The following is a 16774-nucleotide window of genomic DNA, read 5'->3' on the forward strand; positions in this document are numbered from 1 at the left end:
GCGGAAGGTCCTCCCACAGCATACAAGACCTAGGGAAACTTGGGATTTTGTTCTTGGTACTTTGGAAAACAAGGCACATGGGGAATTCCTGTTATTTTAACTTGTGTACTTACGTCTAAGACTAGTACATGCAGAATTAACTATAGGGGATGAAAAAATTTAAGATGAAACTTAAGCCATCTTAATTTTTTTCCTTTTAAACATGAAGCTATATCTTAGAACACCTCCAAGTGAAATTATTTGGTCTAATAAGGAATCCAGCTCGACAGCTAAACACTTCAGACCACAAAGTTAATAGGTTACATTACATTTTACAACAAACGTTCACCCAACCTCTTGAATCAAACCTATAGCAGCACAGTATCATACAAGTAGAAAGAAATTTTATCTTCCCTTCAGTTTTTATGCCACACTGATGTTTTAAATGTCAACAAAAATAAACAAAAGCCCTGGGAAATATAGAATCAGAAGGAATGAACGTAAGCATCAAACATACAGTTCTGATGAAGCTTACTTAGTCTACTTCTTCCATGTGTGATGTGTCATCATTTCCTTCCAGGTGTGGCATTTCTTCAGTTACAGCAGCACTGGTATCATCTTTAGCAATACCTAGACCATCTTGATGATCCTGTAGATCCTGTTAGTGTGTGTCTGGGGATCTTCCAGACTGAAGCCAGAAGACAGGAGTGCAGTTTCAAATGGCAAGATGACAAGATCATTCACAGATTTGTCGTTCTTGTCAGCCTCTGCCTTTTGCCAGAGGGTTTCAATAATGGAGTGATCAGGGTTTATCTCCAGGTGTTTCTTTGCTGTCATGTAACCCATCATTGGGTTGTCTCCAAGGGCCTGAACTTTCATGGTGCTATCCATGTTTGCTCTCTGCCCACACGTGCTTGTGACAACAGAGCATGGGGATGTCACCAATCAGTTTGATTCAACCACCTTTTTAACCTTTTCTCCAAAATACCTTTCATAATTTTGTGGAGGATTTTAAATTTTGTCTTTTGTTTCTTCCTAGTCTCTTTCTTCTCTTCATCTTCTGGAAGTTCCAATCCTTCTTTGGTAACTGACACCAACGTCTTGCCTTCAAACTCCATCAGTTGTTGCAGACAATATTCATCAATGGGCGCAATCATATAGATTACTTCTAAGCCGTGCTTTCAGAGAAGTTCCACAAAGGCCTAATTAGCAACTTGGTTCTTGGTCTCACCTGTAATAAAGTAGATGTGTTTCTGGTTTTCTTTCATTCTGGTGCAATAGTATTTGAGAGAAACCATCTCGTCTCCAGAAGCAGATGTGTATTATTGCAACAGTTCTGACAGTTTCTTCTGACTTTGAGGCTCTTCATGAATTCTAAGCTTTATATTTTTTGAGAATTGATCATGAAACTTTTTGTTCTTCTCTTTATCTTCTGCCAGTTCAGTGAATAGTTTTAAACATTCTTAACCGAACTCTTTCTGATAACTTTCAAAATTTTGCTTTGCTGCAACATTTCACGGGAGATATTTAGAGGAAGATCCTCAGAATCCAGCACTCCTCTAATGAAATTCAGATACTCAGGGATTAACTCCTCACAGTTATCCATGATAAAATCTCTGCGCACATTCAACTTGATGATATTTTTTTTTCCAGTTTTCAAACAGATCAAAAGGAGCACGTTTTGAGACAAAAAAGGAGGGCCTGACACTCCAATTGTCCTTCAATAGAAAAATGTTTTACTGCCAAATGTTCTTCCCAATCGTTGGTTAAGCTCTTGTAGAACTCTCCATATTCTTCATTAGTAATGTCATCGGAATTTCTGGTCCAAACAAAAAGGCTTTGTTTTGTTTGAGCTCTTTCTGATCAATGTACTTTTCCTTTCTCTTCTTCTTCTTTTTTTTTTTTTTTTAGGTTCCATTAGATTTTTTTCTTTTTTTTTTTATTGAGAAAAGGAGAAAAAAAAATACAAGTTTCCACCTCCTCCCAGCCTCCCATTTCCCTCCCCCTCCTCCCACCCTTCTCCCCCTCCTCCCACCCTTCTCCCCCTCCCCCCACTCCTTTCCCCCTCCCTCTACAGTCCAAAGAGCAGTCAGGGTTTTCTGCCCTGTGGTAAGTCCTAGGTCCTCCCTCCTCTGTCCATATCTAGGAAGGTGAACATGGCAACAGACCTGACGCTAGAGGGGCTCCCAGTTGCCCAAACCGAGGTCCCCAGTTAGTTCCTTGGGCAGCTGAGGATAGGGAACCTGAAATGACCCTATCCTATAGCAATACTGACGAATATCTTGCATATCATCATAGAACCTTCATCTGGTGATAGATGGAGATAGAGACAGAGACACACACTGGAACACTGGACTGAGCTCCCAAGGTCCCAATGACGAGCAGAAGGAGGGAGAACAAGAGCAAAGAAGTCGGGACCACGAGGGGTGCACCCACCCACTGAGACAGTGGAGCTGATCTATTGGGAGCTCACCAAGGCCAGCTGGACTGTTACCGAGAAAGCATGGGATAAAACTGGACTCTCCGAACATGGCGAACAATGAGGGCTGATGAGACGCAAAGGACAATGGCACGGGGTTTTGATCCTACGTAATGTGCTGGCTTTGTGGGAGCCTAGCCAGTTTGGATGTTCTCCTTTCTCTTCTTCTTGTCACCGTCCTTCTTTTCTTCTTTTACATCAGAACCAACATCATCTATTTCAGGTTTTTCATCAGACTCCTTTTCTTCTTTTTCTTTCTCTTCCTCTTTATCTTCTTTTCCTTCAGCTTCATCATCACTGACTTCCTTATCATGTTCCTTCTCGACAAAGAGAGTAGTGGGATAGCCAATAAATTGAGAATGTTTCTCCACAATCTCTTTCATTCTCCTTTCCTTCAAGTCCTCAGCTTGGTCTTCTTTCAGGTGTAAGATGACCTTTGTTCCAGGACCCATTGGCTCACCTGTGTCAGTCCTCACTGTGGACGATCCCCATGCTGAGGGTTCCCAGGCATATTACTCATCATCATTATGTTTGGTGATCACAGTTAATTTCTCAGCGACTAAATATGCAGGGTAAAAACCAACACCAAACTGGCCAATCATGTAAATATCTGCATCAGCCTGCAAAGCCTCTATTAAAGCTTTGCTGCCAGATTTGGCAATAGTACCAAGGCTATTGACCAAGTCAACTTGGTTATTCCAATTCCAGGATCCACAATGGTAAGGGTTCGATCTTGTTTGTTGGGAATAAGATTAATGTGTAGCTCCTTCCCAGAGTCTAGTTTTCTAGGATCTGTCAGACTCTCATATCTGATCTTGTCCAGTGTAGGTGATGAATTTGAAATGAGCGCCCTCATAAAGATCTCTTTGTTTGAATAGAATGTGTTGATGATCAAGAACATCAACTGGGAAATTTCTGCCTGAAAGGCAAAAGTCTCCACCTCTTCCTTCTCCATTCATTGGTCCTGGGTCTGTGTTTCCTCAGGCATCTGGGCTGAGTGGCTATGCATGAGATGTGACTAGCTGCACCATGACACTAAAGCAACTTGCTAAAATGTCTTAAGAGACTTGAGAGATGACTCAACAGTTAAGAGGACTTGCTGTTCATGCAGAGGACCAGAATTTAGTTCCCAGTAATCTTGTCAGATGCTGCCACCTCTAACTGCAGCTTCAGGGAATCTAACAACCTCTTCTGACCTCTATAGGTATCTGCATGCATGTGTGTGCATGCACACACACACACAAACACACACACATAAAGAATAAATAAAAACAAAATCTAAATGAAAAAGATATTTTTGTAGCTTCTAAGTTCTTCATTAGGAAGAGAATTATTCCATCACTTACAGTAGGTTTTTGGTAGAACAGGGATTATCAGTGCTTGGGGACTTTCAAAAACTTCATTAAATGATGCCTAATGATATTCCACTATACTCATATACTGGTGCCTCTGATCAACACAGAGGCTTCCTCTGGCTTCAGATGGTAGCACATTCTGTGACTCACAGCCATTTTGTAGAGAAAGTGTCTAAACTGAAGGTCTCCATCGTGCCCCTCCCCTCAGAGACTGTAAAACCCTGCAGAAGAGTGGGAGGAAAGACTGTAGGAGTCAGGGAGATGGAGGACAGCAGGAGAATATGGACCACTGAATCCACTAAACAGGGCTCATATGGCCTCAAAGAGACTGAAGTGGCAAGCATGGGGACTGCAAGGGTCTAGATCTACATATGTGTCATGGCTGTTCGCTTGAAGTTCTTGCGAGAGTCCTAACAGTTGGAGGAGAATCTGATTCTTTTGTCTGCTCTTGAGATTGTTTTCCTCATTTGAGTATTGCTTTGTCCAACCTCGATATGAGAGATTTCACTATGTCCTATTATATCTGTGAAGACCTATTCTTTTCTAAAGAGGAAAACAAAGGGCGGGTGTTGGGGGGGACAGGGGAATTGAGCTGAGAGGAGTGGAAAGAGGGGAAACTGTAGAGAGGGTGTATTGTGTGAGTGAAGAATCTATTTTTAATTAAAAAGCAAAAGAAAGAGTGCTGTTCCCAGCCTTTATTAAGGAAGCTTCTGTTCACAGTCAAGGATGGTAATACAGAGATGCAGGGGTGCTGACTCTGCTGAGAAAATGTGACAGTGGAATGTTCAGCTAAGGGAAAGCTGGGTACTCCACAGTCTTAGTCAATGCATTTGGCCACTTTGTGGGTCTCTGTATTAATCTGTATACTATATAAGGAAGGAACTTGATATACTGTAAAAGGAAGCTTCTCTCAGAAGAGTTGAGAGATGTTATCTATAATCTATGCATATGAAGATAGATGGCAGTTTAAGCATATATCTACTTATCAAATCACAGTAGTATCTTCCGCAGAGTGCCTCTGACCTCCTAGTCACAAGATCATGGCCGGATAATGAGGACAGACAAAAGTTTCATCTTGTGGAGCAGGCCTCAAATCTAGTCAACAGGTGGCTAATGCTGCAGCATTCATGTGATCATTCCATGTGGTAGTATCCTTCCAGGCCACTCGGGATTGCAGTGCAGTGCTGACAGTTTAATAGCAGAGTTGATTAGACTCCCCTGGTAGTGTGCACAGTACCTTCCAGGATCAAAATATCTGCCCAGTACAGATGAAGCTTCTAGTTCAGTACTGGATTGATTTCTCTGTGTTTCTTGACATAATTAAATGAAATATTCTGCAACAGGTTCTTTCTATCAATTCCCTTAAGTTAACCAAGAGCAAGGGCAGTAGTCTGTGATATTTGGAAGTTTATTTTACCTTATTGGTTAACTATGCTAAAAGGAGTGACCCATACCTCGCACTGTTCTTCCCTGATTGTAACTGTTTTAATACATCTGCTACTAATGTTGAGTGAATTTATTTTATTTCACGTGTAAGGGTGTTTTGCCTCTTTATGTAATTGTTCATTATGTACACTCAGTGCCTGAAGAGGCCAGAAGAGAGCTTTTGTTCCTCTACGACTAGAGTGGCAGATGGTTGTTTACTACTGGGAACCAAACCTGGGACCTCTGCAAGAGTAACAATTGCTCTTAACAACTAAAATACCTATTTAGGTCCTCACCATCTTTTTTTTTTAAATTTATTTATTAAGGATTTCTGCCTCCTCCCCGCAACCGCCTCCCATTTCCCTCCCCCTCCCCCGATCAAGTCACCCTCCCTCATCTGCTCGAAGAGCACTTAGGGTTCTCTGACCTGTGGGAAGCCCAAGGACCGCTCACCTCTATCCAGGTCTCCTAAGGTGAGCATCCAAACTGCCCAGGCTCCCCCAAAGCCAGCACGTGCAGTAGGATCAAGAACCCACTGCTATTGTCCTCACCATCTTTTAAGTTGATTTATTTTTGTTTTTATAAGACCCTAAGTTGCATCATTAAGTTATGTATTTGAGGTACCTCTGAATTTTAAATATGTATTTAGTATTTTATTTCTTTTTTTTTTTATTTTTTTTTAATTTATTTATTTATTTATTAAAGATTTCTGTCTCTTCCCCGCCACCGCCTCCCATTTCCCTCCCCCTCCCCCAATTAAGTCTCCCCCCAGCCCGAAAAGCAATCAGGGTTCCCTGGCCTGTGGGAAGTCCAAGGAACCCCCACCTCCATCCAGGTCTAGTAAGTTGAGCATCCAAACTGCCTAGGCTCCCACAAAGCCAGTGCGTGCAGTAGGATCAGAAACCCATTGCCATTGTTCTTGAGTTGTCAGTAGTCCTCATTGTCCGCAGTATTTTATTTCTTATCAGGACTACATAATATACCACAGATTTGGAAAAGTAGTGTTTTATTTGTTTAATTTTTTTGAGACAGGGTTTCTCTGTAGCTTTGGAGGCTGTCCAGGAACTAGTTCTTGTAGACCAGGCTGGCCTCAAACTCAGAGAGATCTGCCTTTTTTTGTTACCCGAATGCTGGTACCAAAGACATGCACCACCACTACCTGGCTAGGAGGTAGTGTTTTAATTTACATTCAATATGAGGAATTTCTTATCAAACTTAGTGATGTAGACTGTGCAGACAGTTTGGCAGAAATGCATTTTGGGAAAGTCATTTTAGCATATTAAACTTTTTTCTTACTTCTTAGAACATGGAAATGGTATTTTACTCAAGTATAATTTGGATATGATCAGCACTTTTTCTAGATTAAGGGTAAATTGCCTGAATTTTTTGTACATCTTATCTTGCTATATATCCTTCTATATTTATTCACCTGTGAATTTTAGCTCAGATTTTTTTAATTAGCTTCATATTTAGTCAATAGAAAAAAACAGAATGTAAGATAATTTCAGATTTCTCTATTATCTACTCTTATTCCAAATCCTAAGCAATTAATTTGTATACATGTAAAAACAGCCATTTTGACAAGTCTTCCAAAAAAATTGAGTCATTTCTTATGGAAACCAGAGCCCTATCTGTAAGAAATCCTATCTCATCAGGATAGGATTTATATATAATGTTTAATATATATATATAATATTTATATAACATTAATTAACTATCAAAAATAGAAAATAACAATAGTTGAAGCAAACCATCTGGGAGAAATATAATAATACTTGGCAAGTATTTTTATTTAATGGAAAGAACCAATGCACACGGTACTGGAAATGACAGCAATTTTTTCTAAAAAAAAATCTATTCTACTCTTTCATTTAGTTCAAAATCATATTGGCAGTGTTTCTAAATGAAATGATGACATTAGCATAATTTGAGGAGTAAACATAATAGAAGTTATTTAAGAGACATTTTCCGCATCAGATAGTACAACAGCCTGGCTGGCTTTACTTGTCTGTTTTGTTCTAACCTGCTAAGTTGCAAAACTAAAATAAAATATGTCATAAAAGGATTAACTATGAGGCTAATTTTTCAGTCTTCTGATGAAGAATTATGAATGGCCTTGAAAGCTTTTCAAGAGTCATCAGAGAACAGATGGGAAGAGACCGGCTTCTCTAAGGGCACCTGGGAATAACTCTAAAATCTAACTGATTACCCCCCAAAATAGCGCTTCATCATATGAATTTAATCTAAAAGCTCACCTGGCTGTATGCTAGATGAGTATAAAATAAAATTTTTAGTTTTATTAGTTATTTCATCCAAAGTGTTTGGGCAAGGGTCTAGTAAGAATGATATAAATAAATATGGCACTTCTCTTACTACAGTGCCAAATTTTGCTATAAGCAAAAGATACTACATTTTCTTGTCTCATAAGTATACTATATTCTAGAGAGCACCTAAAAGATTAACTGAATTCATTTCACTATTTTAAAATTAGAAAGGAGAAAATCCAATGCTAGTTCTGTAGATCTATTCTAACATATAAATAGTGTATACTGTAAAGCCTTAAATGTTCAGCTTAATTTCAATGTGAATATAAATTCTCACTATTTGAATTAAGGAGATATATTGGCTGTTTATGATGTATCAACATTTGTCTGAGTATTGTAAGTTATATAGATAAAACAAGATACTACCTTGCTTGAAGTAAGTATGAATCACAATGCATGCACAAAACAGTATACTAAAAGAACAAAAAGGGACGGTAGAGGAAATACACTTGTTTCTACATGGAAAGAGATCACAGTTTTATAATAATTGTGTCTTGAGACGTGGCTATGATTTTTCAAGAAACACACAGTACAAGAAAAGGAATTTGAAGGAAAGCAAATGAATTTGAAAATGCTGAAGAAAAATACAATATGATTTGATGATTCAGATGTATGATGAATTAGTGAAAGTGATGACTGATGTAACTGGAAAGCTAAGCTCATGTTCAGCCCCCCCTCTACTAAATGTGGTAAGCTAAGGCAAGTGGAAAATCAGAATGCAGCAACTGATGCACATATAACGGGCTAAAACAGAGACAGGAAATGCAAATTTTAATCTAGATTAAGAAGTGTGCATTTGTATAGACATCGTGATGATTTTAAAGAAAAATAGCCCCCAAAGGGAGTGGTCCTATTAAATGGTGTGCCCCTGATGGAATAGGTATGACCTTGTTGGAGGAAGTGTGTCATGTTAGGGACAGGTTTTGATCCTATGATCAAGATACCACTCAGTGACATCGTCTACTTTTGTTGCCTGATATCAACATGCAACAGCTCCTTCTCAAGAATTATGTCTCTCTGAATGCTGCCATGCTCCACATCATGGTGATAATGGACTGAACATCTGACTAGTACGCTGCCATATCAGTGAAATGTTTTCCTTTGTAAGAGTTGCTGTGGCCATGGTGTCTTTTTACAGCAAATAAAACCCCTAAATAACACAGAAGTTGGTACCAAGGACTGGGGGAATCCTTTGATAAGCATGACCAGGTTCTCATTTGGAGGAATTAGGACTTTGGTACTTTTGGTTAGGAAAGCAGTGGAATGTTTTAAGTGTTGCTTAAAGGTATATACTAGTAGGAACGTGCAAGACAGTGGTGCAGAGTACAATTTGATGAACTCTTGGGGGGGGGCTGGCTCAAGAGGTTTTGGAGGGGAAGAGTTTTAGTATGTTACCTAGGGAATAGCTGTATGACATTTTGGTGAAGATTGTGGTGGCTTTTTGCCTTTATCTGAAGAGTTTTTTTGGGCTAAAGTGAAGAGTTCTGGATAAACTCTACTGTATGGTTATTGGTTACCACCAAATATTCTAATGATTATTTTTAATGAAATGGAGCAAGGTCAGAAAATAAAAATACAAATCGTACAGATTATGATAAGGGGCACAAGGGAAAGGAATAGGCCTAAATCATGCATTCAAGAGGATAAGTAGATCAACAAACTGAATAGAGGTAATGATGACCTCAGGGCAAGACCCCCACCCAGCTAAATGTCCAAATTGTGAATAGAACCAGGAATTGTGGTGCACACCTATAATTCCAGCACATGGAAGACAAAGGCTAACAGATCTCTTAGTTTGAAGCCTGCCTTATCTACTAAGTAAATTTCAGGACATCCAAGCTCAGGTAGAGAAAGACGAAAACCTGGTGAAGATGTAATTGAATAAGAAACTCATGTTCCAGTACCAACAAGCAACTGAAATTGGCAGCTTCAACTAAGGTTTTGGAGTTAAAAATGAAGAAAGGGACTATGGACTTTGCCTCCACAACTAAGGAAAGTTGTTGAGGCCAGGCATGTATCAGGGGTGTCTTTGAATGGAAACCTAGAGAGACCATTGCAAGAAACTGTTTAGTTGAACCTGAATTATCTTGGTGGCCCCAAGATGTTAGAGATGCCTGAGTCTTGGGATACCTGGCCAAGAGAACTTCTAACGGGGAGTGAAACCCACCCAAGAGAAATAAATGGGTGGCAGTCAACAAAGCTGAATAGGTTTGGAGATCATAAGATCATTTTGACATTAGACATGGAGAGGCAGAGTTTGGAGTTTGCCCATTTGGTTTTGGTCTTGCTTTGGTCCAGTGTTTTCTCACTATGCTCTCTTCCCTACATTTTTGAATGGTAATGTATGTCATGTGTCATTATATTTTTGAAGTATGAGATCTCAATTTTGATTATATGGGGGAATTACAGTTAACAGATTTCCATGAGTCTCAGAAGAGACATTCAACTTTGAACAAGTTTGAGACTATTATACACTATAGCCTTTTCAAGTTGGACTGAATATAATTTTACATTTGGTCACTGGATAAATGAGACATCTGAAGAAAAAAAAAAGAAAATCATCCAGGAATAAAGTCCCAAGAAAAAGTAAATTGACATATTGGTATATCATATCCCCAATAGAATAAAATTTCATAAATTTTCCCAAATATTTGTTTCTGCTATTCTCTACATACATAATGAAAATAGTCTTTTTGTAGTACCAATCAAGTTAAAAAATTAAAGCTGACGTTGAAGTTGGAGTATGGCTCTCTCCTTCTATAAGCACAAGCATGCTTCTTAAAGTAAAATCCAAAATTTCTGTATCATGTCAGAAGAGCTACCTCATAAGGGACAATAGAAAAACCAAATAAAAGAACTATTTTGTTGCTATGAATCTCCTAATATTTTGCTCAATTTTTGAGACATATATATTATCTAAAATTTTATAATATTCAAATATATATTTTAAAGTTTTTATTATGTTATTAATGATCATATAGCATTAAAAAGACTTCATTTAGCTTCCTGTACATGATTTCAGGTTTGAGTCTCTATCAGATAACTAGGAATTAACTTTTTATACTGGAGATGTACATAACAAATATTGATCCTTTCATCTCTTGATATATGCTGCACATAACATCTAAAATGTTTAAGTTTTCTGCAGTGAACCAAGACCATGCCTTACAGTGAAATTTGAGGTTTCGAAAAGGAGGATAGGACCCCACAATGACAATAGCCTCAGGACAGTGATAGCACCATTAAGCAGAAAAATACCACCTAAAGATCGGCTTTTTTTTTTTTTTGGTTTTTCGAGACAGGGTTTCTCTGTGGTTTTGGAGCCTGTCCTGGAACTAGCTCTTGTAGACCAGGCTGGTCTCGAACTCACAGAGATCCACCTTCCTCTGCCTCCCAAGTGCTGGGATTAAAGGCGTGCGCCACCACTGCCCGGCTCTAAAGATCGGCTTTGCACTACAAAATGCTCTGGACAACTTCTAGGTAGCTAGCTGAGATGATCCCACCTTATAGACTACACTATTCAAGACTTGAAACAAGCCCTGCATTTTCCAATTATGCAGAGACTGGACAACAAATGATACAGCTACCTCTCCCAGGACTTGACAACCCAAATTTTTCTTTTTGGTCATATTTGATATGTTTTCAAGGTCAAACAGAGATATATTTTAGAGATTCAGGTCATCTTCAAACATTTCAGCAATCTACAGAACATGGCATTTAATATATTTTAATAACACAGTTTGTTCACTTTTTTATGACAGTGTCTACTCCTGGCAGAACCAATATTCTTCAGAGAAGATGATGGACATTGAAGAAACTGCAAGTGGAGTTTGCTATTTTTGTGGCAAAGGTTAGCTACTTGGTAAGAAAATGTTCTTGCCTTGACTGCTGACAGTATTTATGTTATACAAATCGGAGAAGCAGGACACAAAAGAAAGTGACTGCCAAACTTTGCCAAGATAAGATAGGACAACCCTTAAAAATATACTGATTCATAGAAAAGTCTGTTAGATATACTAGGCCTATAGACTGAAGATGGATGACCCGATATGGCAGAAAAACCTTGGGTGATTGTCCAGGCAGCCAGCTGTTTCTGCCATTTCTCACATTTTTTGGAAGTCACTTGTTTGTACTTCTTGTTTCCTTAGTTATTATTGTTTTCTCTTTGGGTCTCCTGAGGGAGTCAAAGACTAAATAGTTATAGTTTTCCTTTTTTACCAAACTCAAAAAAGAAATTCACTAAAGAAATGTGAAAGATATAAGGTTGAGAGACATACAAGGATAGTTTTGGTAACACAAGCTAGAAAATGAATTAGGTACAATTTTTGGACTCACCAAGATAAGACAGATAGATATGGAGTATTTTCTCTGAATTTGTCAAGTACAAATTCACTAAAAATTGTTGATGTATTCATTGCCTGTATATATTATATATAGCTATTTTACTTGTTACACATTTATTCTTTTATTAATTACAGTTTTCTCTTTTAAGTTTTAGACCAAAAGTGGAAATATGTTGATATCTTTTTTACAAAGATATCTGCTTGAAGACTAGAGGGCAGGGCTAGCCACTAGCTAACCACAGAGGTCTGGAGGTCTGTACAGACAGACAGGAAGCAATATGACTGGGCAGAGAGAGGAGGTGATAAAGCAAGAGGAAATAGAAACACAGTCTCTTTTTTTGGCTGGGAAATGGAGTAAGTATAGTGGTTGTAGTTTGTCTTCTTTGTCTTCTTGATCTCTCAGCATTTTCTCCAATATCTGATTGGGGCTTTTATTATTAAGACCTATTAGAACTTGTGCTAGACAGAGGTCTATATGAGGTATAGCTAAGGTAAATAACTGTCTATGGGAAAACTATTACTGAATATGAGTGAAGAGGTACAGATATGGCAAAATGATGATGATGCTTGCCTACCAAAAGCAGTCATTTTGAAACATTTACACACACACACACACACACACACACACACACACACACACACACACACACACACACATATATATATATATATATATATATATATATATATATATATATATATATATATGCATTTCCTAGAAAGGCCCTGAAAGTACTGTAGTTTGTTAGATTCTCAATTTTTTGCAACTTACAGGTAATTCCTGGAATAGAAGAGAAATAACACTTTGACTAGTTGATCTGAAACATCAGTTAGTCAAAATGGATTGTGTCAAGAGAGAACATAAGAAATCCTGCCTAGTAGCTGGATTTAATTAAAAAAAAACAAGCAAACAGGAATTCTTATTTTTAGAAAAGTATGGGTGATCTCAATATTTAAATGTTAAATCTTTCAAAATAAGGCTCCTGGGAAAAATGTATTCATTCTAGCTTCATCTAGGCTCTGGGCATTCAGTTTGAAAATGCTGAACTAGATGAAGTCTATGTCAAAACTAGGAATGAGAAACAGAAGTTCAAATATACAGTAATCAGACTGAAGGTGAGGCTGAAGCAATCCTGTGTGTAGAATGTGAATGCGTAAGAAAGCTTTTAATGCTATTTTATATAAATTAGCTATACACATTTAAAGGACTGTATACATGGTTAAGAGATTTGGAATCATGTTACAATTTTTGTCTGCTGTTTTTAAAAAAATGAAATAGTTGGAAACCTGATTGGTCTAAGCTGAAAGCAGAAAGCTGTTTTAGTTATAAGAGTCTGCATTAAGTACTAATTAGAAACTATTAAGAGAAAGCAGTCATGTTACAAGTTGTACATGGAAAAATATGAATTGCTGATGGACATTTTCAAGAAGAAATATTACAGGCTGACTTTAATGAATTAGATACAGCTCATTGCTAATTAACAGTATCAGTTTGAATGGAAGCAGTGAACCAAGGTCTTTAAAAAACAATTTATTTAAGTGTATTTAAGAATGGGTCCCATTATCTTGTTTGCATTGTAAATTTTCATGGGAAATATAGCATAGATCATAAACAGGTAAATTATTCCTATAAAGAGGTTTAAATTAATAATAACTACTGATCAAACAGTCAGGCTTACACTAAAAGGGCTATTTAATATGCAAAGTGTAACTTTCACATTCTGTGTACTATGAAACAGATCATTACAAAAGTGAGATTTAAACATTATTTATCCTGAGACTTTTTACCAAAAAAATCAACATTCCTTTAAGAGGAATATTTCTAATATTCCTCTGCCAATTTCTGCAAATGTTTTCCTCTAAAGAAAATAAGAAGTGCACGGGAGGTAGTTAATTCCAAACAAGAGCCAGGATAACTCCAAAGATCATGGGATTATGAATCATGGGGCCAGAAGTAGCTGTCAACAATCAAGAACAATAGGTATACTTCATTAGTACATTGAATAAAATGATAAAAGAATCTTTGACTACACAATGGCATAATCCAATGTAGAAAAAAGGTAAGTATTCATAAAAGCAGAATAAAAAGACTGGCAAACATAATGTCTGAGCAAAATTAGGAAACCTGTTATTTTATATGTGTTAATGTAATAACTGGTGACGGAGGGAATAAAAAATGGATCCTAATGGTAATATGGGACTCATTATTAATATGAAAAGCAACTTGAAATCATTTCTCATAGTAATCATCTTAATCAAGCAATGATACAATTTCATATTTTGCATCCTGAAAAATGTTATAGTATATAGTATTCAGTTTCTTATGAGACCTATATTGGCAAAGAAAAAAAACAAAATTCAACTTGTGTCTTTTAAAGTCTCGCCTAGACCAACTTGCAGTTTACAAGAAAGTTAGAGACTATGGTGCAAATTAAATTGCACCATGAGGGGATAAACAGACAGATCCAGAACTTTTTTAAGTCAATGATATATAATTTTTGAAATGTCAATATCAGTGTAGAGGAGTGAAGTGAAAGGTGCTTTTGACTTAAATGGAATAATTCAATAAAATAATGAAATGAAATGCATGAACTAAATGGGATATTAGTATAAAAATTCAGGACATTTTAACCTAATTTAGACATTCCAATGGTTACTTTATGTTAAGTAATATGCAATTTTAATTTTTTTTCTTAGGAGTTAGAAACACATGGCCCATTATGGCATGCCTATATTCTAATTGAGACAAGCTGAATAATAATGGCATTTAAACTTCTTTGAATACAAAGAAAATTCGTATCAATATATATTATATCCTTCATATGACAAAGCAGCAGAGTGGAGGAGAGACATCAAGAAGATGCATGATTGCAAAACAAATGTTGATTTAGAGAAAGTAAAAAGAGAATAAGAGGGAATTTAGGCATTTAATATTCTGTGTTTTTACTTTTCTATTTGTAGTATTTTTCAAGAAAAATGTTGGAAATGGCATGTGAAATGGTGTAACAGTTATAAGGTCTACCCTGTAAGCCTGACAACTATTGTTTGACCCCAGGAATCCAAGTAAAGATAGAAGGAGAGAACATATGCCACATGACCTTCCCATGAAATAAAAGATGCACACACTCACATTATGCACACATACACAATAAAATCAAAAGAAGGGAAGGAAGGATTGAAGGAATGAAAGAAGAAAAAGATATTGTGAAAAGGACAAATTTAAGTAATATATTCACTGAGCATCTTTTAAATTAAGAAAAGTTATTCCTTAGTATAGGGTAATATAGTAATTGTGTGAAATAAGAGGTGCCATATCACGTATCTAAAACAAAGATGCAATGTAATTCCATAGGACAAATTTTAGTGCTAAAGTCCATGGATTGCCCAATTTAAAGTTATGAAATTAATTTCCATTTCCTGTCACCTTGCTTCCCTCTTGGTCAATCTTGTATCGATGACATTATAACCCTAAATACAATACTCTTCATGATGCTGCCAGCAATCTACTTCCTGAAGCATGGGTTTTCACATTTCAGTGACATGTACCTCTCCTGGAATTTTCAGAAGAAAGTGATATTAAGAGGATGTACCTTAATGTCAAAATGACTGCACGGAATAGATTATGATCCTGAGCAAATACAGAATATATATGCATATTCCACGAGTCCCCTTGACAATCCAGTTAAATCCATGATTCCTAACACTAAGTCAATACTGCAAAATGCATCAGGAATTCAACTACAATTATTTCAGATACGTTGTGTTATCGAAGAGGAAGGTCTTAAATTTTTTATCAGTAAGGATTTAAATAATTATGTTTAATTATGTTTAAAATTACTTTCTTCATATGTACTCTGGACTAAGGACTGTTCAGTATTTCTGATTTATAGGTCATTACAAATAAAAAAATTATATGGCAGAGACATCTTATTTTGTTTCTGTGGTATAAATAACTTCCTCTTTACTTCCATTGGTGTTGTACTAAAAATGGGCTATTGATGAACAATAGTTTCATGATTGCAGTCTCTTTAAATTCCATGTTAACATATTATTGTTGAAGTATTACTTTATTTGTACATTTGCTAATGTGTATTTTGAAGTAACAGTGATTGAACTGGAAGAACCTGTCACTTTGAACAGTTTGAAAAATATTTACATTTCACAAAATTTAACTGATATAAAAAATTCATGAAACCCTGACACAAAACTGATCTGACTGGATAGATGAACATGAAAACTTTTATTTTGGAAACATGTGATATGAAATAGACAGCTATAATAGTCAAGTTTTTAAAACTTTACGAAAGCTGATCTTGATTTTTTAAAGGACAAAAGTACAGTATGTAATGTAGGTTAAAATACATAAACAAGAGAAGCCTTTCTAATCTATTCTTGCTACATCCATAGCTGTGTGATTAATCTACAATTTGGATAATATTTTACAACAAAGTCAATACAAAGTAGTTCTATAATATTAGATGAATATAAAATTTCAAACCATTTTTGGGAACAGATATAATGCTCCAGTAATTACTTATAAATTACAGCTTCCTTTTAGAAGTCAAACTAGATAAGATTTTAGTCACTCAGGTTCACATGCATCAGAAAAATGAGAATATGGTTTGTTCAAACACTATTATTCATAAAAACAAGAACAAAAATTGATATAAAAACAATCTTCCGAAAAATTTAATTATCGATATAATGTCTTCATCAAATCTATTTTACAATATTTCATGCCAGTATCATTAATCTACCCATTTCTTACCATCTTATTTTTACCATGTTGAGTCCACATCAGGAGTGACACTTATACGGATTTAAAACCTTTGGCATATCAACATATTAGTATATTTAATTAATAGAATG

General features: G+C 36.5%; 1 protein-coding gene and 1 pseudogene across 9 annotated transcripts in view; both read right to left on the reverse strand.

Moving 5' to 3' along the window:
* Dmd (dystrophin) overlaps window positions 1-16774 on the reverse strand; it is a 2313977-nt gene that overhangs the window by 853695 nt on the left and 1443508 nt on the right. The gene's annotated exons all lie outside the window — the stretch shown is intronic.
* Window positions 515-3446, reverse strand: LOC142840667 (heat shock protein HSP 90-alpha-like; annotated as a pseudogene).

This window comes from Microtus pennsylvanicus, chromosome X (genome assembly GCF_037038515.1).
Source record: "Microtus pennsylvanicus isolate mMicPen1 chromosome X, mMicPen1.hap1, whole genome shotgun sequence".
Lineage (NCBI taxonomy): Eukaryota > Metazoa > Chordata > Mammalia > Rodentia > Cricetidae > Microtus > Microtus pennsylvanicus.